At 48.5% G+C, this 26,899-nt stretch overlaps 7 non-coding genes across 7 annotated transcripts; all 7 read left to right on the top strand.

Moving 5' to 3' along the window:
- Positions 1 to 4,667: 4,667 nt before the first annotated feature.
- On the top strand, positions 4,668 to 4,858 carry LOC141232409 (U2 spliceosomal RNA). The gene has a single exon (XR_012298661.1). It is a non-coding gene; the product is annotated as a U2 spliceosomal RNA (small nuclear RNA).
- A 1,109-nt stretch (positions 4,859 to 5,967) lies between these two features.
- Positions 5,968 to 6,158, top strand: LOC141232589 (U2 spliceosomal RNA). The gene has a single exon (XR_012298792.1). It is a non-coding gene; the product is annotated as a U2 spliceosomal RNA (small nuclear RNA).
- Positions 6,159 to 12,324: 6,166 nt separating this feature from the next.
- On the top strand, positions 12,325 to 12,516 carry LOC141232504 (U2 spliceosomal RNA). Its single transcript, XR_012298750.1, has one exon. It is a non-coding gene; the product is annotated as a U2 spliceosomal RNA (small nuclear RNA).
- Positions 12,517 to 13,625: 1,109 nt separating this feature from the next.
- LOC141232600 (U2 spliceosomal RNA) lies at positions 13,626 to 13,816 on the top strand. The gene has a single exon (XR_012298793.1). It is a non-coding gene; the product is annotated as a U2 spliceosomal RNA (small nuclear RNA).
- Positions 13,817 to 14,925: 1,109 nt separating this feature from the next.
- On the top strand, positions 14,926 to 15,116 carry LOC141232421 (U2 spliceosomal RNA). Its single transcript, XR_012298672.1, has one exon. It is a non-coding gene; the product is annotated as a U2 spliceosomal RNA (small nuclear RNA).
- A 1,117-nt stretch (positions 15,117 to 16,233) lies between these two features.
- Positions 16,234 to 16,424, top strand: LOC141232412 (U2 spliceosomal RNA). Its single transcript, XR_012298663.1, has one exon. It is a non-coding gene; the product is annotated as a U2 spliceosomal RNA (small nuclear RNA).
- A 1,108-nt stretch (positions 16,425 to 17,532) lies between these two features.
- LOC141232407 (U2 spliceosomal RNA) lies at positions 17,533 to 17,723 on the top strand. The gene has a single exon (XR_012298659.1). It is a non-coding gene; the product is annotated as a U2 spliceosomal RNA (small nuclear RNA).
- Positions 17,724 to 26,899: the final 9,176 nt, after the last annotated feature.

Raw genomic sequence — 26,899 nt, forward strand, 5'->3', positions numbered from 1 at the left:
AACCCAAATTAAAGCACCGGGTGAGGAGTCGGCACAGGGTACCGGAACCCAAGCTGGTGGGGGTAAAAACATTCCCCAGCCAGAGACCGGAGACCGTGGGCAGCGTCTGCCACGGTCACCCATCACATCCACCCCGAAGGCACACCACATGAAGGGTCAGGGAACCCAGGGCCAAGGGTGTCCCAACAGAAGGCCCGAGGGAGCTGGACCTAGGTGGATCACTGGTGGGGACGGCCAGAGAACGGGACAGAAAGAGAGCTCAGGGCCACGCTCCGGACTTGTTTGGGGGTTGGCTGGATCCAGGACCTGGTGGACGCAGCACGGCTCGGGTGGTCACTAGCAGCTGGAGTGACCAGTACAACATCTGCAGTAAGTAAACACCCTTAACTGCACAACCCGACTCTGTCTTCACTGCCGTCTGCACTACACCACCACAACCCCCATCCTCTGCGCCTGTCCCCTCTGAGGCTATACCCCTCCCGTTGGGGGTTATCCCACCAAGCTGCGCACCCACCATCAGCCTCAGCGGACCCTGCTGCAGCGGCGGCCACAGTGACCGCATCACAACGGGTGGCGTAGTCGACACAAAAGAACTCTTAATAACATCTGTAGAACTGCCACATCACACTGAGCTTGACGCCCTGGGCACGGGACCGGGTCACAGCCGCTCGGAGACTACAACCCCCCCCCATCTGATCCGGTGCCGGGTATTCCCCTCAAAAAGGAATATGTCCCAGGGGGCGCGTCAACTTTGGCGTAGTCGGCAGGATTACGTGCCCGCAACACCCGGGTACTGCATGCCTGAAGAAAAGTGCAAGTTTACCTCAGAAAGAAGTCTCCCGCCGGTTCCGGAGGGTCCACGCCATCGGACTCCATCACCAGTCGTTTCCCGCCGATTGTCCGCCATTTCCAGCTTGTTCCCGCCATCTGCAGAGTTTCCCGCCACTGGGCGACGCTTCCCGCCAAAACCGCAGATTTCCCGCCTTGGAAGGGCAGCGGACGCCATTATGGGCGTGCCAAAGGAGGGCAAGAGGCCGCCTCCCATCGTGGGCCGGGACAGAAAATGGCGCCAAAAGTGGAAACCGCCCCCACCAACAGAGACTGTGATGTTGGAGGTGTCTGTCAGCGTGAAAGAACTACCCCTGGAGCTGACAGTCACTGAGTTGCCACGGGACCGCCCTCGAAGTGGGAGGAGACGAAAGAAAAGAACAAAGATGGGTGCCGCCTGGAGGAGTCTGGAGCGAGCGGACCCGGAGGCAAGAGGTCTAACGAGGAGTAGCGGAGGAGCTCACCCGGAGATGGAGAGAAAGCAGAACAGCACCGGCCCGCTGGCCAGGAGTCTGCTAGAGACCGAGGAAGGAGGGCAGAGTAGCACCGGCCCGCTGGCCAGGAGCCTGCCGGAAGAAGAGCAGAGCAGCACCGACCCGATGGTCAGGAGCCTGCTAGAGTCCACAACCCCGCTAGGTCTAGCGGAGATCTTAGCGCAGCTCCCCCGAGACCGGGAGTGTGCACAAACTGCCTTGGAGGGCCTCGCAAGGAGGATGGCCCGGGTACAGCGTGAGATACTGGCGGAGTGGAGCCGGGAGATGGCCCAGCAAGCTGGAACCCGTCCACGGAGCATGCTCCCCTGGGAGAGGACACCAACTGCCTCTACGGATGACGCGGGAGGACCCAAGGTCGGAGACGGCGCTGAGAAGGGAGCCGAACGCATGGAGGCAGGTAAAGGGGACGCCTATACCCCAAGCCGAGAAACCGCCCACCTGCCCCAGCTCCCCGTCGCAGAGCCCGAAAGTCTCCCTGCTGTGCCCGTAGCCGCCATGTCACCGCTATGGACTAGGCCCCGACCGGAAGCCGCCGCAGCGACCCCTGTGACGTCACGCGCCTCGACCCGGAGCGTGACAAAGCAGGAAATACCACCAGCCTGGTCGCAAGGCCTAGTACCCCCGGGCGCCGCATCACCAACAGCGCCCCCTACCTCCGCGGAGCCTCCGGCCTGGCCGCAAGGCCAGGTAACCCAGGGTGCCGCCGTCCTAACGGTGCCCTTCACCTTCCAGGTGCCCCAGGCCTGGCCGCAAGGCCTGGGCAACCCGGGCGCCACCACCACCGCGCCCGCGCCCGTAAAACCAAGGGTGCCACACCTGGGGGAGGACTTGTTCAGCCAGCTCACATGGCCGGACGGGCGGCCCTTCATCTGGCCCGAAGGATACCATGAGCTGGAACGGCAGCAGAAACTAAGACCCCTGGATGAACCCCTGATTCCGGCTCCGAAGCCCGTGGCACGGATCTCGCCCCCGCTAGCGGAAGCACAGTTTGAGTGGGACCCCACCGGAGAAGATCTAATGGGGTTCACTCAGGAAACTAGGGCAGCTGCAGCAGAGCGCGCTGAGTGTTGCCGACAGCAGCTCGAAGAGTTCGCGAGGGAGCGGAGAGAGAGGCGGGTCCGGGAACAACAGGCCCAAATAAGGAGCGCCGAGCAAAAGAGCCGGACCAGGAGGGACCCCCGTGCAGCGCACAGTCCCCGTACCACCGGGACTGTAATCAAGTTTAACCAGCAGCACGGGTGGGGCTTCATCAGAGACAACAACACCCCCGGCGACGTCTTTGTCACGCGCAGAGACGTGGAGTCCCATCTGCCGGAGGGGCACAGAGGTCGTGACCTCTACGTCGGAGACGACGTCACTTTCACCCGGCACAAGTGTGCCAAAGGACCTTACGCCCTCCACGTACACCGCTTGACGGAGGAGGAGTTGCGGTACGGGGAGGAGGAGCCAGAGGACCCGGACGGGTCTGAAGCAACACCATATCACCAAGAAAAAGCAGGAGGGAGCCGTCGTTGAGGACGGGAGTAGAGACTGTATATAGTTGCCCGTCGGGGCACAGTGAACCGTTGCTGCTAAAATAGTCCCCGTTGGGACCAGTGAACTGTTTACCCGTTAACCCCTTCATCCTACAGGCTGAGGACTGTGAGCAGCCATTCCCTTCCCTCTACCTGGCCGAGGACTGAGAGCGGCCAACTTCCCCTGTATATAGTTGCGCGTCCTAAAGCGCCCCCTACTGGTTTTATAGAAAACCAGTTTTTCTAAGAGACTGTCGCACTTTTCCCGGACACACACGTTGCACAGTGTCCGGAGGAGGAACCTGAACCAAGAGACGACGAGAATGTTATATGAAAAGTTTTATATATATAATGTTTTATATGTTTTATTATGTTTATATGAAAAATTTTGTATGTTTTGGTGTTTTTGTCTTTACAGCCCGAGGACGTGCTGTGATTTACCAGGGGGGAATGTAGCACCCTGAGGATTCGGCTGCTACAGGGGTATTGCACCTCAACCCAGAGGTGTGATATTCCACTCCCGGGTAAGGATGGAGTGTGGAACTGAGCTCGGTAGGCTGCATGCACTACATACATCCCATTTCCGAGGAGCAGACCAACGGTACTCCCACTTAGAAATGTGCAGGTACGACCGAGTCTGTTCCTGGCTGGAGTGGGAGGGGGGTGGAACATCCCATGTAGTGTAGGGGCAGATAGGGGGAGCAGTCTGGGTAGTGATAGGAGCTCATTGGGTGCTGGTCACCTGAGCTCACACATAGAGGGATATATAAGGTGGGCACCAACTAGAATCAGGGTCAGATGCAGAGAACAAGTCAGATGCAGAGAACAAGTCAGATGCAGAGAACAAGTCAGTTGGAGACAGCAAGACAGCTGCAGAGGAGCAGACAGCAAGCAGAGAGGAAGTCAGCCTGCAGCAAGAGAGAGACCCTGAGTGAGAGAGGAGCAGAGAAGGAGTACCCAGAGGGGAAAACAGAGAGGACCCAAGAACCCAAATTAAAGCACCGGGTGAGGAGTCGGCACAGGGTACCGGAACCCAAGCTGGTGGGGGTAAAAACATTCCCCAGCCAGAGACCGGAGACCGTGGGCAGCGTCTGCCACGGTCACCCATCACATCCACCCCGAAGGCACACCACATGAAGGGTCAGGGAACCCAGGGCCAAGGGTGTCCCAACAGAAGGCCCGAGGGAGCTGGACCTAGGTGGATCACTGGTGGGGACGGCCAGAGAACGGGACAGAAAGAGAGCTCAGGGCCACGCTCCGGACTTGTTTGGGGGTTGGCTGGATCCAGGACCTGGTGGACGCAGCACGGCTCGGGTGGTCACTAGCAGCTGGAGTGACCAGTACAACATCTGCAGTAAGTAAACACCCTTAACTGCACAACCCGACTCTGTCTTCACTGCCGTCTGCACTACACCACCACAACCCCCATCCTCTGCGCCTGTCCCCTCTGAGGCTATACCCCTCCCGTTGGGGGTTATCCCACCAAGCTGCGCACCCACCATCAGCCTCAGCGGACCCTGCTGCAGCGGCGGCCACAGTGACCGCATCACAACGGGTGGCGTAGTCGACACAAAAGAACTCTTAATAACATCTGTAGAACTGCCACATCACAATGAGCTTGACGGAGTCACAGCCGCTCGGAGACTACAACCCCCCCCATCTGATCCGGTGCCGGGTATTCCCCTCAAAAAGGAATATGTCCCAGGGGGCGCGTCATAAGGGATCTAGAGGTTGACAACATGTCTTCTTAACGGGAGTCCAGGAGCTCATCTCCACAAATGGACTCTTCAGGATCCTTGGGTGGCTCCGTAGTTCGAAACCAATTCTGGTTATCGCTTCTCGGCCTTTTGGCTAAGATCAAGTGTAGTATCTGTTCTTATCAGTTTAATATCTGATACGTCCCCTATCTGGGGACCATATATTAAATGGATTTTTAGAACAGGGAGATGGAAAAAGAGCTTGCTCTGTCCACTCCACTCATTGACCTGGTATTGCAGTATCTCCAGGACCGGTGCACCCCTTCTTTAATGCAGTTTCTAAAATCAGAAAGTATTGAATTCAATGTTTTTTGTTCATTTTGCTTGTTTGTCGGATTTTGGGATGGACTCTTTGGCTTTGCTTTTCTTCTCCTCATTGGATTTTTCATGTTCAAAGTTGCAGAAGCCAGATGACAAGCTCATTTTGGTTCAACTTCAGCAACTGTGCATTGCATTGCCATGTAATGTAACGCAATGCTATCTTTCTAGCTCTCCCTCTTTACTTCCTTTTGGATAAACAGACATATTAGGCAAGCATTTTGGAGCTTTCACCTAAATAACTACAGGTGGTGAGATAAGCTGCACAATATAATTGACCTTTCAGTATATTGTTGCACACACACCATCTATTTAGCAAATGCCCTTGTTATCAACAGCAGCCTTTTAAACTCACCTGAGCTAACAGGTATGTGCGCTGGTTACTCTGCTGCGCTTAAAATTTCTTTTTTGGTTTGCTACAATGCCTTTTCTGAAACGTTGTCTCCCTCTGCTGGAACACTGACTTCTTTCAATTAATGCCTGCAGACTATAAAAGAGAACCCAACCCAAAAAGTTTGGTTGATTAGTCTGTGGCATTCTGTTAAACTGTTGCTTATGGCGGTCTCTGTGAGCTTCTCAGCGACATTCAGCCAGCCAGGTATCCTGCCTGCAGTAGATGGAATGTGGCAATGGAACGCTGGCTGCGCATGTCATAATAGGCTCTGAGCCTTTATATACCTGCGCACAGCAGCAGCCACCTTCAGTCTGCTGCTGGACAGCCAGCAGCAGCAGGAGAGGTAAGTAATCAGCAGCCCTCCTGCTAAGGGTAGACAGCTGCTCGTTCCACCCCACCCCCCGCCTTAATTGGTTCTCCTCCCTTCCAACGGTGTTGAGGCGGGTGGGAACAGCAGGGGGTGAGGGTGCTGTGTTTAAAGAGGTGGAGTTATGCAGATCTAAAACGCGTGGATTGCAGCAGCAGCAAGCCGAAAAGTGCAGGCATGTAAGGGATCTAGAGGTTGACAACATGTCTTCTTAACGGGAGTCCAGGAGCTCATCTCCACAAATGGACTCTTCAGGATCCTTGGGTGGCTCCGTAGTTCGAAACCAATTCTGGTTATCGCTTCTCGGCCTTTTGGCTAAGATCAAGTGTAGTATCTGTTCTTATCAGTTTAATATCTGATACGTCCCCTATCTGGGGACCATATATTAAATGGATTTTTAGAACAGGGAGATGGAAAAAGAGCTTGCTCTGTCCACTCCACGCATTGACCTGGTATTGCAGTATCTCCAGGACCGGTGCACCCCTTCTTTAATGCAGTTTCTAAAATCAGAAAGTATTGAATTCAATGTTTTTTGTTCATTTTGCTTGTTTGTCGGATTTTGGGATGGACTCTTTGGCTTTGCTTTTCTTCTCCTCATTGGATTTTTCATGTTCAAAGTTGCAGAAGCCAGATGACAAGCTCATTTTGGTTCAACTTCAGCAACTGTGCATTGCATTGCCATGTAATGTAACGCAATGCTATCTTTCTAGCTCTCCCTCTTTACTTCCTTTTGGATAAACAGACATATTAGGCAAGCATTTTGGAGCTTTCACCTAAATAACTACAGGTGGTGAGATAAGCTGCACAATATAATTGACCTTTCAGTATATTGTTGCACACACACCATCTATTTAGCAAATGCCCTTGTTATCAACAGCAGCCTTTTAAACTCACCTGAGCTAACAGGTATGTGCGCTGGTTACTCTGCTGCGCTTAAAATTTCTTTTTTGGTTTGCTACAATGCCTTTTCTGAAACGTTGTCTCCCTCTGCTGGAACACTGACTTCTTTCAATTAATGCCTGCAGACTATAAAAGAGAACCCAACCCAAAAAGTTTGGTTGATTAGTCTGTGGCATTCTGTTAAACTGTTGCTTATGGCGGTCTCTGTGAGCTTCTCAGCGACATTCAGCCAGCCAGGTATCCTGCCTGCAGTAGATGGAATGTGGCAATGGAACGCTGGCTGCGCGTGTCATAATAGGCTCTGAGCCTTTATATACCTGCGCACAGCAGCAGCCACCTTCAGTCTGCTGCTGGACAGCCAGCAGCAGCAGGAGAGGTATGTAATCAGCAGCCCTCCTGCTAAGGGTAGACAGCTGCTCGTTCCACCCCACCCCCCGCCTTAATTGGTTCTCCTCCCTTCCAACGGTGTTGAGGCGGGTGGGAACAGCAGGGGGTGAGGGTGCTGTGTTTAAAGAGGTGGAGTTATGCAGATCTAAAACGCGTGGATTGCAGCAGCAGCAAGCCGAAAAGTGCAGGCATGTAAGGGATCTAGAGGTTGACAACATGTCTTCTTAACGGGAGTCCAGGAGCTCATCTCCACAAATGGACTCTTCAGGATCCTTGGGTGGCTCCGTAGTTCGAAACCAATTCTGGTGATCGCTTCTTGGCCTTTTGGCACGATCTATCAGGTTTACCTGTGTGGTCTTGCCTGTGAGGTGCTCTTGGTACCCTTTCTCTCGGCCTGGGGGGATCGTTCCTCTTCGGAGGGACTTAACCCCCCTGCTGCTATTGGGAGGAAGGATTAGTCCGGGAGCAACGGGAAGGGATCCCATGAAGGCTTGCGCCTTTCAGAGAGAAGAGTCGGTACGTTCCTGAGTGAAGGATGCCGGCAACGCTCACATATTCATCGGGTGATGCCCGGATGTGGAACACCGTGAGGATTGAAGTTGGAGCAGGATCGAGGACGGAGAAGAACTTGGACTACATCTGCCATAGGATTCTGCTTGGAGTTCTGGAGTTTCGGCGGGAAGACATATTCTGCTTCCAGGACAATGAGTACAAGGGGACTTACACCATCACCTTCAAGAGCCAGGGATGCTGTCACCAACTCGTACAAAAGTTAAATGAGAAAAACTACTTAGATGAATTGGATGGACTAACCTTTTGTCTCTTGTATGCCTATGACGAGATCCCTATCGTGGTGCATTTCCCGAACCCCTTTGTGGAAGCTGCAGACATCTCGACCTACCTTATCCGTTATTGTGATGATCTGAGATACCTGGGCACTGTGAAGAACGCGGTAGGCTTCTGGTGCGGCAAGAGGAGGTACATGGCCCGTCTAAAGAGGGACCCAAGCGGAGTGGGAGGAATGCTACACCCTCCCTCAACATTTGTGATCGGTAAGAGCAGAGGCTACTTATTTTACCCTGGAATGCCGGTATGTTGCAGGAACTGTGGACAAATGGGTCATACCCAAACGTCCTGCACGGGCAGGAAAGTAGACCGCTGCAATAATTGCAGCTGTTACGGACATTTAATGAAGGACTGTCCCGCTGGGAGGAAATGCAATCTTTGTGGTGAGGCGGGGCACATGTTCCGAGGATGCCCCAACAGGACCAGGACCAGGACCTACGCAGAAGCTGCATCTTCTGCAGCTGAGCCGATGCGCCCGCCGGTCTTCACTGGCGGGCCGGCGTCGGAGGGCGGTTCGAAGGGCGAGAAGGCTGGGATGGAGCAGGGAGCCGGAGGCCCCTCTGGGGCGGCCCCTGCATCGAAGTCCCTTAACGATGGGCGGACCTCGCATGGACCGGAGCGGAGGGGTCCTCCTTCTGGGAGGGTATCCTCCGTGTCGATGGTTCCCGATACCGATCCTGTTGGGCTGGAGGGTGGTGCCCCTGTGCGGTTGGCTACAGGGGACCACGCAGCGATGGCCTCAGGATCTTCCAGGGCGATTAGCCAGCCAGATGAGGGGGCTTTGCTTCTAGGTGGCGAACATCAGGGAATCTGTGTTGGTGATCTTATCCTGATGGACCAGTCTCTCCCCCTGGAGGAGGTGGAGGAAGAGGAGGACTGCACCAGTGACCTGGTGGAGTCTGCCCCGAAAAAGAGACGGAATGTCGAAGCCCCAGCGTCTCCTGGAATGTGGCTGGGAACCGTGACCTACGAGGGGGCAACCGCCGGCTCACAGAATATCAGTCGTTTGGGTCCTCTAGCCCGGATGTCCTGGAGCAATTTGACATACAGGGCTTTGAGTCAGGTGTCCTCATGGAAGATCCACCACCCTGACCTATGAATGCCCACATTAAGACTTGTCTCACTGAATGTGAGGTCATTAAAGAGCCCAGTTCGTAGGGCTGCTCTATTTAAGTACTTAGAAACCACTGACTTTGACATATGTTTATTACAGGAATGCAGGATACAACATGCACTAAATTATAATGACATCAAGACAGATTGGAGACTGGGGCCCTCCATCTGGTCTGGCTCCAATGACAACAAGTCAGCGGGGGTGGGCTTCCTCTGTCGTGGGAGAAATATTACTATAAATACTGTCACAGAAATAGTACCAGGCAGAGTGGTTTTAGTGCATTTTAAATGTAATGGTTTTACCCTACGTGTAATGAATGTTTATGCTTCCCCTGATAAGCAAGAGAGAATTAATTTATTTGGGATATTGCCATTGTACTGTACTGGGTCATCTCCCCTGATCGTAGGGGGTGATTTTAATTGTCTTTGTGCTAGTGAACAACGAGCGGGGGGTGACCCTTTACGCAAATTGGATAAGTCATGTCATCTATTGAAAGATTTTATAACTGATTTTAAATTATGCGATGCGTGGAGGTCACTTCTGCCGACGGACCCTGGTTATACGTGGTCCGGAAGAGGGGTGTCTTCCAGGATCGATTTTATTTTCCTATCAGATGATTTTAACCCTGTAAAATGTGTTTTAACATCAAATATATTTTCTGACCATAAGGGCTTGGAGGTGCACCTAGAATACCGGGATGAACAGAGGGTCAACAGGGGCCTCTGGCGTCTAAGTACTTACCTGCTGGAGGACCCTCTGATTCGACAAGACTTTGGTAAAGCCTATCAAGCCTGGCGGCGACAAAAACCTTCTGATGCCCCTATGGTAACCTGGTGGGAAAATTTGAAAAAAAAAGTCAGAATGTTTTTTATAAAAGCAGGGAGACGTAAAGCTAGAGAGAAAAAAAGATGTTTTAGTGATCTTAACACCAAACTGCAAACACTTTTTAAATTCAAAGAGCTAGGGGTGGAGGTGGGAGATGATATTGCTAGCCTAAAAACTGAAATCCAGAACTGCATAGACACAAAGGGGAAAGAGATTATTTTTAACTCTAGAGTGCAGCAGTTGGAGGAGGGGGAGAAGTGCTCTCGCTTCTTCTTCAAAAAAGTCATGGATAAAAGAGAAGTGATCACAAATCTAGAGGGTGAAACATCTATGCAGGGAATGTTGAATGCTACTTTTAACTTTTATAAGCATCTTTTTAGTAAAAAGTGTATAGATGAGTCCTTTTTATCTGATGCTCTTAATGATCTCGATTTTAAGTTAAATTTTACAGACCAGGAGTTTTTAGAACGCGATATTGTTTTAGAGGAATTATTTTATGTTTTTAAAAGTTTCTCTAAGGGTAAAGCACCTGGGTGTGACGGACTACCTGAAGAATTTTACCTTACTTTTTGGGACATTTTAAAAGAGGACCTTTTTATGCTTTTTAAAGAAGTTTTTATTTCTGAACAGTTGCCATTTTCGTGGAGGAGAGGAGTGGTGTCTTTGATATATAAAAAAGGTGACCGCAGTGCTCTAGTGAATTGGAGACCTATAACTCTCCTAAATGTTGATTACAAGGTACTTGCTAAGGTGGTTGCTGACCGGCTCAGGAGTGTCATTGCCAAACTGATCCGGCCTGAGCAGGTATGTAGTGTACCAGGCAGAAGTATTTCAGAGGTTTTAAACGTATTAAGGGATGGAATTTGGTATTCCAGAGACCGGGGTCAAAATGTAGCTCTTTTAGCCCTAGATTTTGAAAAAGCTTTCGATAGAGTCTCTCATAGATTTCTTTTTAGAGTTTTAAAAAGAATGGGTATCCCTAATATGCTTTTAAATTGTATTAAGATTTTATATAAAAATTGTTTTAGTCAAATTTCTCTTAATGGCTTTTTAACAGATGGAGTTCCCCGTGAGTCCAAAGTGAAGCAGGGATGCCCCTTGTCGCCCATCCTGTTCATCTGCGCCATGGAGCCCCTGCTGAGCGCAATAAGAAAAGACAAAGTGATTAGAGGGGTTCCTGTTCCTGGCGGAGGTGGCAGTGATGTGAGAGTCTTTGGCTACATGGATGACGTGACGGTTGTGTGCGTGAACCCTGCTTCCCTCCGGAGGGCGGTGTTGCGCATTGATTTTTTTTCCCAGGCATCCGGTTTGAAACTTAATTTAAATAAATCTGAATGTCTGACTTTGGGATCCTGGGACACCGCCCAACTCCCGCAGCTCACTATAAAACGAGACAATGTAAAAATTCTTGGAGTTGTTTTTAACGAGGAGAATGTGGGAACTCAAAGCTGGGAGAATGTCATAGAAAAAATGTCAAAGAAAATATCATTTTGGGGTTTGAGGTCCCTAACAATGGAGGGGAAAATTTTAATTATAAAATCAGTGTTGTTACCCCTCATACTGTATATAGCTATGGTGTACCCCCCCTCTGATGTTTTAATTAAAAAAATGACTAGGATGATCTTTATGTTTTTATGGAACTCCAAAATGGAAAAATTAAGGCGAGAAATAATGAGGAAGAATAAAATGAACGGCGGAAGGGATGTCCCCGACTTACATATTTATTTGTATTTAAATTATTTCTGCTTTTGTTTCAAACATTTTAATGGTAATAGTGCGCTAAGTTATTTTTTAAAATATACTTGTGGGATGATTTTTAAAAGATGGTTTAAGTTGTCGTTGAATTCCCCTGTTTTACTATGCCCCCCCAAACACCAAGCAATCTTAGAAAAGACTGTTCGATTTTATAGCCTTGGTGATTTTAATATGGACATTTTTAAAGACCGCAAGAAGCTTTTATCTTTTCTGAGGAGGAATGAAGATGTGACCCCCATAGTAAATTTCTCAGAAGAGAGGTCGAAGCAAGTTTGGAAGAATGTCTTCGGGAAATTCTTAGCAAATGGACATAAGGATATCGCATGGATGGTGGTCCACCAGTGCCTCCCCACCAGAGAGTTTCAACACAGGAGAGGCCTGGTGGCCAGAGCCAAATGCCCCAGAGACTCATGTGTTAATGACGAAACCACCTTGCACCTTATGTGGAATTGCCCATTTGCACACGAACTTTGGCACAAAGTTGGGATTCTTTTAAAATGGACTTGCGGTTTAAGAGATTTTAACCATGAATATGTTTTATATGGCCTTTTTAAATGTCCGACCCCTCAACAGTATTGTATATGTTGGTGTATGATTAACTGTTTTAAAGACGCCCTTTGGAAGGCACGCAATATTTTACTTTTTTAACGTGATGCTATTTCTGTGAAGGATTGTCTTAAAATTGCTTTTAGCCAGATGTATATTTATTACTTGAGGGATGTCAAATGTATTGGGAGAAGGGATGCCAATCGTATATGGGGTTTTTATGGGTGGAATTCTGTGTTTTAATAATGTACTGTTTGTGTTGTTGTTTTTGATTGTAAACCATCTTTTAGGCACTTAATAAAATATGTTGAAACCTGATCTGTTCTTATCAGTTTAATATCTGATACGTCCCCTATCTGGGGACCATATATTAAATGGATTTTTAGAACAGGGAGATGGAAAAAGAGCTTGCTCTGTCCACTCCACGCATTGACCTGGTATTGCAGTATCTCCAGGACCGGTGCACCCCTTCTTTAATGCAGTTTCTAAAATCAGAAAGTATTGAATTCAATGTTTTTTGTTCATTTTGCTTGTTTGTCGGATTTTGGGATGGACTCTTTGGCTTTGCTTTTCTTCTCCTCATTGGATTTTTCATGTTCAAAGTTGCAGAAGCCAGATGACAAGCTCATTTTGGTTCAACTTCAGCAACTGTGCATTGCATTGCCATGTAATGTAACGCAATGCTATCTTTCTAGCTCTCCCTCTTTACTTCCTTTTGGATAAACAGACATATTAGGCAAGCATTTTGGAGCTTTCACCTAAATAACTACAGGTGGTGAGATAAGCTGCACAATATAATTGACCTTTCAGTATATTGTTGCACACACACCATCTATTTAGCAAATGCCCTTGTTATCAACAGCAGCCTTTTAAACTCACCTGAGCTAACAGGTATGTGCGCTGGTTACTCTGCTGCGCTTAAAATTTCTTTTTTGGTTTGCTACAATGCCTTTTCTGAAACGTTGTCTCCCTCTGCTGGAACACTGACTTCTTTCAATTAATGCCTGCAGACTATAAAAGAGAACCCAACCCAAAAAGTTTGGTTGATTAGTCTGTGGCATTCTGTTAAACTGTTGCTTATGGCGGTCTCTGTGAGCTTCTCAGCGACATTCAGCCAGCCAGGTATCCTGCCTGCAGTAGATGGAATGTGGCAATGGAACGCTGGCTGCGCGTGTCATAATAGGCTCTGAGCCTTTATATACCTGCGCACAGCAGCAGCCACCTTCAGTCTGCTGCTGGACAGCCAGCAGCAGCAGGAGAGGTAAGTAATCAGCAGCCCTCCTGCTAAGGGTAGACAGCTGCTCGTTCCACCCCACCCCCCGCCTTAATTGGTTCTCCTCCCTTCCAACGGTGTTGAGGCGGGTGGGAACAGCAGGGGGTGAGGGTGCTGTGTTTAAAGAGGTGGAGTTATGCAGATCTAAAACGCGTGGATTGCAGCAGCAGCAAGCCGAAAAGTGCAGGCATGTAAGGGATCTAGAGGTTGACAACATGTCTTCTTAACGGGAGTCCAGGAGCTCATCTCCACAAATGGACTCTTCAGGATCCTTGGGTGGCTCCGTAGTTCGAAACCAATTCTGGTTATCGCTTCTCGGCCTTTTGGCTAAGATCAAGTGTAGTATCTGTTCTTATCAGTTTAATATCTGATACGTCCCCTATCTGGGGACCATATATTAAATGGATTTTTAGAACAGGGAGATGGAAAAAGAGCTTGCTCTGTCCACTCCACGCATTGACCTGGTATTGCAGTATCTCCAGGACCGGTGCACCCCTTCTTTAATGCAGTTTCTAAAATCAGAAAGTATTGAATTCAATGTTTTTTGTTCATTTTGCTTGTTTGTCGGATTTTGGGATGGACTCTTTGGCTTTGCTTTTCTTCTCCTCATTGGATTTTTCATGTTCAAAGTTGCAGAAGCCAGATGACAAGCTCATTTTGGTTCAACTTCAGCAACTGTGCATTGCATTGCCATGTAATGTAACGCAATGCTATCTTTCTAGCTCTCCCTCTTTACTTCCTTTTGGATAAACAGACATATTAGGCAAGCATTTTGGAGCTTTCACCTAAATAACTACAGGTGGTGAGATAAGCTGCACAATATAATTGACCTTTCAGTATATTGTTGCACACACACCATCTATTTAGCAAATGCCCTTGTTATCAACAGCAGCCTTTTAAACTCACCTGAGCTAACAGGTATGTGCGCTGGTTACTCTGCTGCGCTTAAAATTTCTTTTTTGGTTTTCTACAATGCCTTTTCTGAAACGTTGTCTCCCTCTGCTGGAACACTGACTTCTTTCAATTAACGCCTGCAGACTATAAAAGAGAACCCAACCCAAAAAGTTTGGTTGATTAGTCTGTGGCATTCTGTTAAACTGTTGCTTATGGCGGTCTCTTTGAGCTTCTCAGCGACATTCAGCCAGCCAGGTATCCTGCCTGCAGTAGATGGAATGTGGCAATGGAACGCTGGCTGCGCGTGTCATAATAGGCTCTGAGCCTTTATATACCTGCGCACAGCAGCAGCCACCTTCAGTCTGCTGCTGGACAGCCAGCAGCAGCAGGAGAGGTAAGTAATCAGCAGCCCTCCTGCTAAGGGTAGACAGCTGCTCGTTCCACCCCACCCCCCGCCTTAATTGGTTCTCCTCCCTTCCAACGGTGTTGAGGCGGGTGGGAACAGCAGGGGGTGAGGGTGCTGTGTTTAAAGAGGTGGAGTTATGCAGATCTAAAACGCGTGGATTGCAGCAGCAGCAAGCCGAAAAGTGCAGGCATGTAAGGGATCTAGAGGTTGACAACATGTCTTCTTAACGGGAGTCCAGGAGCTCATCTCCACAAATGGACTCTTCAGGATCCTTGGGTGGCTCCGTAGTTCGAAACCAATTCTGGTTATCGCTTCTCGGCCTTTTGGCTAAGATCAAGTGTAGTATCTGTTCTTATCAGTTTAATATCTGATACGTCCCCTATCTGGGGACCATATATTAAATGGATTTTTAGAACAGGTAGATGGAAAAAGAGCTTGCTCTGTCCACTCCACGCATTGACCTGGTATTGCAGTATCTCCAGGACCGGTGCACCCCTTCTTTAATGCAGTTTCTAAAATCAGAAAGTATTGAATTCAATGTTTTTTGTTCATTTTGCTTGTTTGTCGGATTTTGGGATGGACTCTTTGGCTTTGCTTTTCTTCTCCTCATTGGATTTTTCATGTTCAAAGTTGCAGAAGCCAGATGACAAGCTCATTTTGGTTCAACTTCAGCAACTGTGCATTGCATTGCCATGTAATGTAACGCAATGCTATCTTTCTAGCTCTCCCTCTTTACTTCCTTTTGGATAAACAGACATATTAGGCAAGCATTTTGGAGCTTTCACCTAAATAACTACAGGTGGTGAGATAAGCTGCACAATATAATTGACCTTTCAGTATATTGTTGCACACACACCATCTATTTAGCAAATGCCCTTGTTATCAACAGCAGCCTTTTAAACTCACCTGAGCTAACAGGTATGTGCGCTGGTTACTCTGCTGCGCTTAAAATTTCTTTTTTGTTTTGCTGGTTTGCTACAATGCCTTTTCTGAAACGTTGTCTCCCTCTGCTGGAACACTGACTTCTTTCAATTAATGCCTGCAGACTATAAAAGAGAACCCAACCCAAAAAGTTTGGTTGATTAGTCTGTGGCATTCTGTTAAACTGTTGCTTATGGCGGTCTCTGTGAGCTTCTCAGCGACATTCAGCCAGCCAGGTATCCTGCCTGCAGTAGATGGAATGTGGCAATGGAACGCTGGCTGCGCGTGTCATAATAGGCTCTGAGCCTTTATATACCTGCGCACAGCAGCAGCCACCTTCAGTCTGCTGCTGGACAGCCAGCAGCAGCAGGAGAGGTAAGTAATCAGCAGCCCTCCTGCTAAGGGTAGACAGCTGCTCGTTCCACCCCACCCCCCGCCTTAATTGGTTCTCCTCCCTTCCAACGGTGTTGAGGCGGGTGGGAACAGCAGGGGGTGAGGGTGCTGTGTTTAAAGAGGTGGAGTTATGCAGATCTAAAACACGTGGATTGCAGCAGCAGCAAGCCGAAAAGTGCAGGCATGTAAGGGATCTAGAGGTTGACAACATGTCTTCTTAACGGGAGTCCAGGAGCTCATCTCCACAAATGGACTCTTCAGGATCCTTGGGTGGCTCCGTAGTTCGAAACCAATTCTGGTTATCGCTTCTCGGCCTTTTGGCTAAGATCAAGTGTAGTATCTGTTCTTATCAGTTTAATATCTGATACGTCCCCTATCTGGGGACCATATATTAAATGGATTTTTAGAACAGGGAGATGGAAAAAGAGCTTGCTCTGTCCACTCCACGCATTGACCTGGTATTGCAGTATCTCCAGGACCGGTGAACCCTTCTTTAATGCAGTTTCTAAAATCAGAAAGTATTGAGTTCAATGTTTTTTGTTCATTTTGCTTGTTTGTCGGATTTTGGGATGGACTCTTTGGCTTTGCTTTTCTTCTCCTCATTGGATTTTTCATGTTCAAAGTTGCAGAAGCCAGATGACAAGCTCATTTTGGTTCAACTTCAGCAACTGTGCATTGCATTGCCATGTAATGTAACGCAATGCTATCTTTCTAGCTCTCCCTCTTTACTTCCTTTTGGATAAACAGACATATTAGGCAAGCATTTTGGAGCTTTCACCTAAATAACTACAGGTGGTGAGATAAGCTGCACAATATAATTGACCTTTCAGTATATTGTTGCACACACACCATCTATTTAGCAAATGCCCTTGTTATCAACAGCAGCCTTTTAAACTCACCTGAGCTAACAGGTATGTGCGCTGGTTACTCTGCTGCGCTTAAAATTTCTTTTTTGGTTTGCTACAATGCCTTTTCTGAAACGTTGTCTCCCTCTGCTGGAACACTGACTTCTTTCAATTAATGCCTGCAGACTATAAAAGAGAACCCAACCCAAAAAGTTTGGTTGATTAGTCTGTGGCATTCTGTTAAACTGTTGCTTATGGCGGTCTCTGTGAGCTTCACAGCGACATTCAGCCAGCCAGGTATCCTGCCTGCAGTAGATGGAATGTGGCAATGGAACGCTGGCTGCGCGTGTCATAATAGGCTCTGAGCCTTTATATACCTGCGCACAGCAGCAGCCACCTTCAGTCTGCTGCTGGACAGCCAGCAGCAGCAGGAGAGGTAAGTAATCAGCAGCCCTCCTGCTAAGGGTAGACAGCTGCTCGTTCCACCCCACCCCCCGCCTTAATTGGTTCTCCTCCCTTCCAACGGTGTTGAGGCGGGTGGGAACAGCAGGGGGTGAGGGTGCTGTGTTTAAAGAGGTGGAGTTATGCAGATCTAAAACGCGTGGATTGCAGCAGCAGCAAGCCGAAAAGTGCAGGCATGTAAGGGATCTAGAGGTTGACAACATGTCTTCTTAACGGGAGTCCAGGAGCTCATCTCCACAAATGGACTCTTCAGGATCCTTGGGTGGCTCCGTAGTTCGAAACCAATTCTGGTTATCGCTTCTCGGCCTTTTGGCTAAGATCAAGTGTAGTATCTGTTCTTATCAGTTTAATATCTGATACGTCCCCTATCTGGGGACCATATATTAAATGGATTTTTAGAACATGGAGATGGAAAAAGAGCTTGCTCTGTCCACTCCACTCATTGACCTGGTATTGCAGTATCTCCAGGACCGGTGCACCCCTTCTTTAATGCAGTTTCTAAAATCAGAAAGTATTGAATTCAATGTTTTTTGTTCATTTTGCTTGTTTGTCGGATTTTGGGATGGACTCTTTGGCTTTGCTTTTCTTCTCCTCATTGGATTTTTCATGTTCAAAGTTGCAGAAGCCAGATGACAAGCTCATTTTGGTTCAACTTCAGCAACTGTGCATTGCATTGCCATGTAATGTAACGCAATGCTATCTTTCTAGCTCTCCCTCTTTACTTCCTTTTGGATAAACAGACATATTAGGCAAGCATTTTGGAGCTTTCACCTAAATAACTACAGGTGGTGAGATAAGCTGCACAATATAATTGACCTTTCAGTATATTGTTGCACACACACCATCTATTTAGCAAATGCCCTTGTTATCAACAGCAGCCTTTTAAACTCACCTGAGCTAACAGGTATGTGCGCTGGTTACTCTGCTGCGCTTAAAATTTCTTTTTTGGTTTGCTACAATGCCTTTTCTGAAACGTTGTCTCCCTCTGCTGGAACACTGACTTCTTTCAATTAATGCCTGCAGACTATAAAAGAGAACCCAACCCAAAAAGTTTGGTTGATTAGTCTGTGGCATTCTGTTAAACTGTTGCTTATGGCGGTCTCTGTGAGCTTCTCAGCGACATTCAGCCAGCCAGGTATCCTGCCTGCAGTAGATGGAATGTGGCAATGGAACGCTGGCTGCGCGTGTCATAATAGGCTCTGAGCCTTTATATACCTGCGCACAGCAGCAGCCACCTTCAGTCTGCTGCTGGACAGCCAGCAGCAGCAGGAGAGGTAAGTAATCAGCAGCCCTCCTGCTAAGGGTAGACAGCTGCTAGTTCCACCCCACCCCCCGCCTTAATTGGTTCTCCTCCCTTCCAACGGTGTTGAGGCGGGTGGGAACAGCAGGGGGTGAGGGTGCTGTGTTTAAAGAGGTGGAGTTATGCAGATCTAAAACGCGTGGATTGCAGCAGCAGCAAGCCGAAAAGTGCAGGCATGTAAGGGATCTAGAGGTTGACAACATGTCTTCTTAACGGGAGTCCAGGAGCTCATCTCCACAAATGGACTCTTCAGGATCCTTGGGTGGCTCTGTAGTTCGAAACCAATTCTGGTTATCGCTTCTCGGCCTTTTGGCTAAGACCAAGTGTCTTGTCTGGGGTCCTTGAGTGTTTTCCCTTGGCCTTCCGTCATCGCCATCTTGATGGCTTAAGCCGGTTGCTGCTTTAGGGGGAGAACGAGGAGGAACGAGAGAGTGATCATAATGGGCGTGAAGATACGCTATGCTGGGACCGATGACAATCGGGTTCGCAATGCATTCCGCATTGAAGTTGATGCTGCTGTGAGAGAGCGTTTCAATCTGTCGTATATGGTGCACGAGGTGATCTTCAAAATCCTGGAAGTGACAAGAGAAAACATCGTCTGCCTGCAGGAATCCCGGAAAGAAGGACGGTATGTCTTGGTGCTGCAATCTATGGCGGCTTGCCGGAACCTGTATAAGAAGTTGAGGGAGCAGGAGAAGAATCCAACCTTGCATGGTTTGACTTTTACAGTCTTGTGCTCCAAAGGTGATGTTTGTCACACTGTCACAGAATACTGGAGGTAGGGGGCCTAAGCTGACCCTAAGCTGGGACCCTGACTAACCCCTCAACCTGGAGGTACTGTTAAAGGTACAGAGGTCCAGGCCGCCAGCGTAACCCCTACCTCCTGAGGATCCCTGCACCTAAGTAATCTAGTCCTGAGAAGGACCCCGATCACAACAATAGGGAACCAGAAATAATATGCCCACACACAGTATTTAGACGAACGAGACAGTACAAGGGAAAAAACAAAACCACCTTGCATACAACTTCTACACAACTACAACAGAGGGAACACCAACGGGAAAGGAGATAAATGATAAAGCGAGGAAAGGGAAAAAACACTTCCAAATGCACTTATCTCAGCAACTCCAAACACCACGATCCGCTCTGTAAGTCAGAATGAAAAGCTTTCACCGACACCTCCCAAACAGACCTGCAGGAATATAAAGGAGTCTCACTAAAGAAGCATTGATTGCAGCTGGGCGAGGCTGGACCTCAGCTAGCCCAGAGAGAGAGAGAATTAACTCCTACACTGCCGAAAAAACACAAAGCACCAACAAGTCAGCTGCGAGAAGTCAGGCTGTGTACTCGTGACGATCTTCGTGGCAACACACCCGTGACAGTACCCCTCCTTCTACGAGGGGCCTCCGGACCCTCAGGGCCAGGTTTATCCGGGTGAGTCGAGTGGAAGGCCCGAACTAATCGGTCTGCGTTAATATCCGACGCAGGAACCCACATCCTCTCCTCAGGACCATACCCCTTCCAATGAACCAAGTACTGAAGGGACCGGCGATTAAAGCGTGAATCAATGACCCTCGATACCTGGAACTCCAAGTTACCATTGACAACCACAGGAGGGGGAGGTAAAGGTGACGGTACCACCGGCGCCACATACCTCTTAAGCAATGATCTGTGAAACACGTTGTGAATTTTAAACGTAGGGGGGAGGTCAAGACGGAATGCCACCGGATTAATAACAGAACTGATTCTGTACGGCCCGATGAACCTGGGACCCAGTTTCCAGGAGGGAACCTTAAGTTTAATATTCCTGGTAGACAACCATACCTGATCGTTCACACTTAGGTCCGGACCAGATACTCTCCTCCTATCAGCCATACGTTTGTATCGGTTCCCCATAGTATTCAGATTCTTCAGCACCCCTCTCCATACTGAAGCGAGAGATGAGGAAAATCGTTCCTCCTCCGGAACCCCCGAAGAGCCCCCCCTACTGAAAGTACAAAACTGGGGGTGAAAACCATATGCCCCAAAAAACGGGGACTTACCAGTGGACTCGCTCCGCCTATTATTGAGAGCAAACTCTGCCAGAGGTAGGAAAGAAGCCCAGTCCTCCTGGTTCTCTGACACAAAACACACGAAGATATGTCTCCAAGCTCTGGTTCATACGTTCCGTCTGACCATTGGTCTGAGGATGAAAAGCCGACGAGAATGACAAATGCATCCCCCGCCGAGCACAAAACGCCTTCCAGAACTTGGACACAAACTGAGACCCCCGATCAGACACCACCTCGGAGGGTACCCCGTGAAGCCTCACAATCTCCCCAATGAATACCTGCGCAAGAGTTTTAGCATTAGGAAGAGCCGGAAGAGCGATAAAATGTGCCATCTTGCTGAACCTGTCCACTACAACGAGTATGACCGTTTTACCCGAAGACGGAGGGAGGTCCGTAATAAAGTCCATAGACAGATGAGTCCAAGGACGCTCCGGGATCTTCAAAGGTAAGAGGGCCCCAGACGGACGGGTATGTGAGGTCTTAGAGCGCGCACAAACCCCACAGGACGCGACAAAAGTTACCACCTCTTTATGTAAGTTAGGCCACCAAAACCGACGCGAGAGGAGATCCACAGTTGCTTTACTCCCCGGGTGTCCTGCAAAAACTGAGTTATGGTGTGCCTCGATCACCTTTTGTCGCAACTGATCTGGAACGAACAGTCTCCCCGAAGGTCCAACAGGGGCGTCCCCCTGAGCCTCCAATATCTCCTCCTCCAGCTCAGAGCATACTGCCGAAACCACCACCCCCTCCTGAAGAATAGGAATCGGGTCGTCTGTATTCCCGGCCCCAGGGAAACTGCGAGATAAGGCATCCGCCTTTACATTTTTAGACCCAGGACGATATGTAACGACGAAATTAAACCTGGTAAAAAACAATGACCACCTAGCTTGTCTGGGATTCAGACGTTTAGCGGACTCCAGATATAGCAGGTTCTTGTGATCGGTGATGACGGTGACCGGATGAACTGCCCCCTCCAAAAAATGGCGCCACTCCTCAAAAGCTAACTTAATGGCCAAGAGTTCCCTATTGCCGACATCGTAATTCCTCTCAGCGGACGACAACTTTTTAGAGAAAAAGGCGCATGGATGCCACTTACCAGGGGACGAACCCTGTGACAATACTGCTCCCACCCCTACCTCGGAATCGTCTACCTCTACAAAGAATGGCTGAGACGCATCAGGTTGAATGAGAATGGGTGCCGAGGCAAAACATTTTTTCAAGGAGGAGAATGCTTGACAAGCCTTGTCAGACCACCTAGAAAAATCCGTCCCCTTTTTAGTCATGTCTGTGAGAGGCTTAACCATGGACGAGAAATTACGAATGAACTTCCGGTAATAGTTAGCAAACCCCAGGAAACGTTGTAGTGCCTTAAGATTCTCCGGCCGATCCCACTCAAGAACTGCCCGCACTTTCCCAGGGTCCATACGAAAACCGGACGCTGAAACCAGGAAGCCTAAAAACTGGAGTTCCTGTACGGCGAACACACACTTTTCCCACTTGGCATACAGTTTATTATCCCGCAAGATCTGTAACACCTGTCTAACGTGCTCCTGATGAGACACCAGATCCGGCGAGTAAATTAAGATATCATCCAGATATATGACAACAAACTGTCCCACCAGGTGGCGAAAAATATCATTAACAAAGTGTTGAAACACCGCCGGGGCATTAGTCAGACCGAATGGCATGACAAGGTTCTCATAATGCCCCTCCGGAGTGTTAAAAGCCGTCTTCCACTCATCCCCCTCCTTCATCCTAATCAGATTGTACGCCCCCCTGAGATCCAACTTAGAGAACCATTTGGCGCCCACGATCTGATTAAAGAGATCGGGAATAAGTGGGAGCGGATACGGATCTCGGACCGTAATCCGATTAAGTTCACGGAAATCCAGGCAAGGGCGTAGGCCTCCATCTTTCTTCTTAACAAAGAAGAACCCCGCGGCCACCGGTGAAGATGAAGGTCTAATATGCCCCTTAGCCAGACTTTCAGAAATATAATCCTTCATGGCCTGCCTCTCAGGACCAGAAAGGTTATACAACCTAGCTTTAGGTAACTTGGCCTCAGGGAGCAGTTTTACAGAACAGTCATACTCGCGATGAGGAGGTAGTTCCTGACACCCATTCTCCGAGAATACATCCTCAAAGTCCGCCAGAAATGGAGGTAAGACCCAAGGAGTAACTGCACCGATGACCGTGTTCATGCAGTTTTTATTACAGAATTTACTCCATTGGCTTATCTCTCTGGTTTGCCAATTAATAACCGGGTTATGCTTAGCTAACCAAGGAAGGCCCAACACTATAGGAGTGGGAAGACCCTCCAACACGTAGCAAGACAACAGTTCTTTATGTATTGCCCCCACTTGAAGTTTTACACCATGCACAGCTTGCAAAAAACTTCCCTGACCGAGAGGCCTGGCATCGATCGAGAATATGGGGATGGGTTTAGCCAACTCACTCAATCGCATACCTTGAACCCGGGCAAACCGAGCATCAACCAGATTAGCCCCGGCCCCACTATCCAGAAGAACAGATATCCTCTCAGTTCTCGTACCCACCACCACCTCCGCCGGTACGAGAAACTGAGACGAACCTAGGGACGAAATACCTACTCCCAGATTGCCGTCCACCACACAACCTGGGATCAACAGTTTTTTCGACGACTCTTTACTCTGCAAGGGACGGGATGGACACCCCCCAATAAAATGTCCCTTTTTCCCGCAGAGGAAACACCTTCCTGTCTTATGGCGCACCACCGGTCCCCTTCCCCGAAATGATGTCCCTCCTAATTGCATAGGCTCCTCCGGACTGACCAGGGGAACCACCATATGAGGGGACCTTGTAGGAGGTGGAGACATTACAGGGGGTAGAGTTATCCCGCACCTCTCCCGAAGCCGTCTGTCAACACGAATAGCAAGGGCCATAGCGGCTTCCAGTGACGCGGGAGAGTCATACTGTGCCAACACATCCTGTAATTTGTCGGATAAACCATGACAAAACTGGCTCCTAAGAGCCGGGTCATTCCACTGGGTGTCCGTGGCCCACCTACGGAACTCCGAACAGAATTCCTCCGCCGGACGATCTCCCTGCTGAATCCTACGTAACTTAGACTCAGCAAGGGAGATCCGATCTGGGTCATCATATACGAGTCCCAGAGCAGCGAAAAACCTATCCACTGACTGGAGAACCGGGGAGCTTGGGGGAAGAGAGAACGCCCAAGATTGAGGGTCCCCTTGTAGGAGCGAGATGACAATTCCCACCCTTTGTTCTTCACTGCCCGATGACCGAGGCCGCAGCCGAAAGTACAATTTGCATGCCTCCCGGAAAACAAAAAACTTGTCTCGCCCCCCAGTGAACCTGTCAGGGAGAGCTACTTTAGGTTCTGGTCCGGCTTGCTCCGGAGGATGCAAAACCTTGGACTTAACGTCCGCCAGCCCCATGGACAAACTCTGCAACTGCCGAGCTAGACCGGCTACTGGATCCATGGTAGCTGGAGAAAACTAAGATGGTCGGTGAAAATGTCACACTGTCACAGAATACTGGAGGTAGGGGGCCTAAGCTGACCCTAAGCTGGGACCCTGACTAACCCCTCAACCTGGAGGTACTGTTAAAGGTACAGAGGTCCAGGCCGCCAGCGTAACCCCTACCTCCTGAGGATCCCTGCACCTAAGTAATCTAGTCCTGAGAAGGACCCCGATCACAACAATAGGGAACCAGAAATAATATGCCCACACACAGTATTTAGACGAACGAGACAGTACAAGGGAAAAACCAAAACCACCTTGCATACAACTTCTACACAACTACAACAGAGGGAACACCAACGGGAAAGGAGATAAATGATAAAGCGAGGAAAGGGAAAAAACACTTCCAAATGCACTTATCTCAGCAACTCCAAACACCACGATCCGCTCTGTAAGTCAGAATGAAAAGCTTTCACCGACACCTCCCAAACAGACCTGCAGGAATATAAAGGAGTCTCACTAAAGAAGCATTGATTGCAGCTGGGCGAGGCTGGACCTCAGCTAGCCCAGAGAGAGAGAGAATTAACTCCTACACTGCCGAAAAAACACAAAGCACCAACAAGTCAGCTGCGAGAAGTCAGGCTGTGTACTCGTGACGATCTTCGTGGCAACACACCCGTGACAATGTTCCCCTAGTCATATTTATGTATAATCCCTTTGTGCACGAACATGACATTGCGACTTTTCTTAAGAGGCATTGTGACTTTGTGAGCAACAGTCACAAAATCATGAACGAGGAGAACTTATGGACTGGCAAATACAGATATTTTGTCAGATTTGGGGAAAGTTCTTCGGAGCCTGGAGGTGTTCATTACCCTCCCCAAAGTTTCTCTATCGGGAGAGATAGGGGTATTCTCTTCTTTCCTGAGGCCCCAGTTTTTTGCAGGAAATGTAAGAAGTACGGACACTTACAAGAGGTTTGTACTGCTGTGCCTGTTTGCTCCAAGTGCAACCAAAGTGGGCATGTTGCTAAGGACTGTACCAATCCAATTGTTTGCAATGCTTGTGGTATGGAGGGGCATGCCTTTAAGGATTGTACTCGTCGTGCGAACGAGGGCAAGGCAAGGGCATACTCTGAGGTGGTCTCGAACTCTCCGAGGCCTAAGAGTGTGGCACCTGAGGCCGCAGTTTCTTCCAGGGTGAAGGTAGTGGAACAGCGTGTGGAGACTGCTCCAGTGAGGGCGTCTGCTGACCTACTGGTGGAGCCCGGGAGAGTGGAAGAGGTTCTGGCAGCTGAGATGGACATTTCTTCCTATCAGGGGGGTTTCATTGACTCCTTTTGTGAAGAACGTGAGGGAGCCTTGGAAATCCCAGGGGACCCGGCTCTCAGTTGGAGCAGTGAAAGTATGGATGAAGAGGGAGCTGGAGGTCAAGGAGACTTCACTGAGACTGGGGTGAGGTCTTCTGAGGAACCGGACCGCGCTAAGAATAAAAGGGCCCGGTTGTCTGAACCATCAAGTAGCCAATGCGTGGCAAGTCCGGTGAGTGAGCGGGATTACCCAGTGGTTTCTCTTTCTCCTGCGTCAACGGCTTACCTGGAGGAGAATTTGGAGTCCACTATCTTTCAGCTAAGTGGGAGTTCGCCGGATGACAAAGGATAAGGAAGGCATGTTTTTTTGCTGAGACTGGTGTTTCTGGTTTTTGAGCCAAAGAATGGTCTCTAAACCAAATTGGGACATTGCGTCCCTTAATGTAAGACTTTTAAAGTCTAGAGTTAGAAGATCTGTGATTCTGGACTTCTTACATAACCATTCTTTTGATATTATGTGTCTACAGGAGTGTGGTATAGAAGAACCCCTGGAAGACGCTGATTGGCCATATGGCCAGCATATCTGGTCTGGCTCTAGTGGGAATAAAAATGATGGAGTTGGGATAGTATTAAATAATAGAAATTTTGTTTTTGAATATTATAAGGTAATAGAGGTGGGTCGTTGCATCTCTGCAGTTGTGTGTGGGAGGGGGTGGAAAGTTAAAATTATAAATATTTATGGTCCTACAAAAAAAGAAGACAGGTTAAGTTTATTAGATAAATTATGTTTAGAATTACCTGGTAGGGTCCCTGTGATAGTAACAGGTGATTTTAACTGTGTAACTGAGGGGAAAGTTGATGCCTCAGGAAAAAAATTGGCAAACATTATTTCTGATTTTTTCTTTTTTGATGCTGCTGAGGTTTATTTGGGGAAGCCACCACCACCAACCTATAAAGCTGACAGGGGTGGGATAACATCTAGGATTGATAGGATGTTTTTTTCTAAAAATATAATATGTGATGGTTTTTCTCAATTTTCAGTTCCTTTTTCGGACCATGTGTGCCTGAAAGGTGAGTTTAGAGGGGATTTAAGGCGGGTGCATGGGAGAGGTGTGTGGAAATTGAATGTGAGTTTGCTTGAGGATGAGAGAATTGTGAATGATTTTAAGAAAAAATATAGTTGGTGTAAATCTCAAAAGAGTAAGTTTGAAAGTGTGTTGGTGTGGTGGGATTGGATGAAGTATGAAGTGCAAAAGTTTTTTCGTCGATGGGGCTATAAAAAGGCTGCCATGGTTAGGAGTCAATATAAAGATTTAATGATGAGGGTGGAATGGCTGGAGAAAATGAGGATGTGTGGTGTGGATGTGGATGATTTGTTAAGAAGTGCGAGAGAGGATTTGAAGAGGACTTTGGAGAGGAAGGGAAGGGAAATAATTTTTAGGTCAAAGGTGGTCCATCTTGATAAAGATGAAAAGTGTTCAAGATATTTCTTTAAAAAAATAAATGGTAAGAAGGAGGGTATGGAGGAGATTTTTGATG

Source organism: Phyllobates terribilis, unplaced genomic scaffold (genome assembly GCF_046119375.1).
Source record: "Phyllobates terribilis strain yellow unplaced genomic scaffold, ASM4611937v1 Scaffold_540__1_contigs__length_1147954, whole genome shotgun sequence".
NCBI lineage: Eukaryota > Metazoa > Chordata > Amphibia > Anura > Dendrobatidae > Phyllobates > Phyllobates terribilis.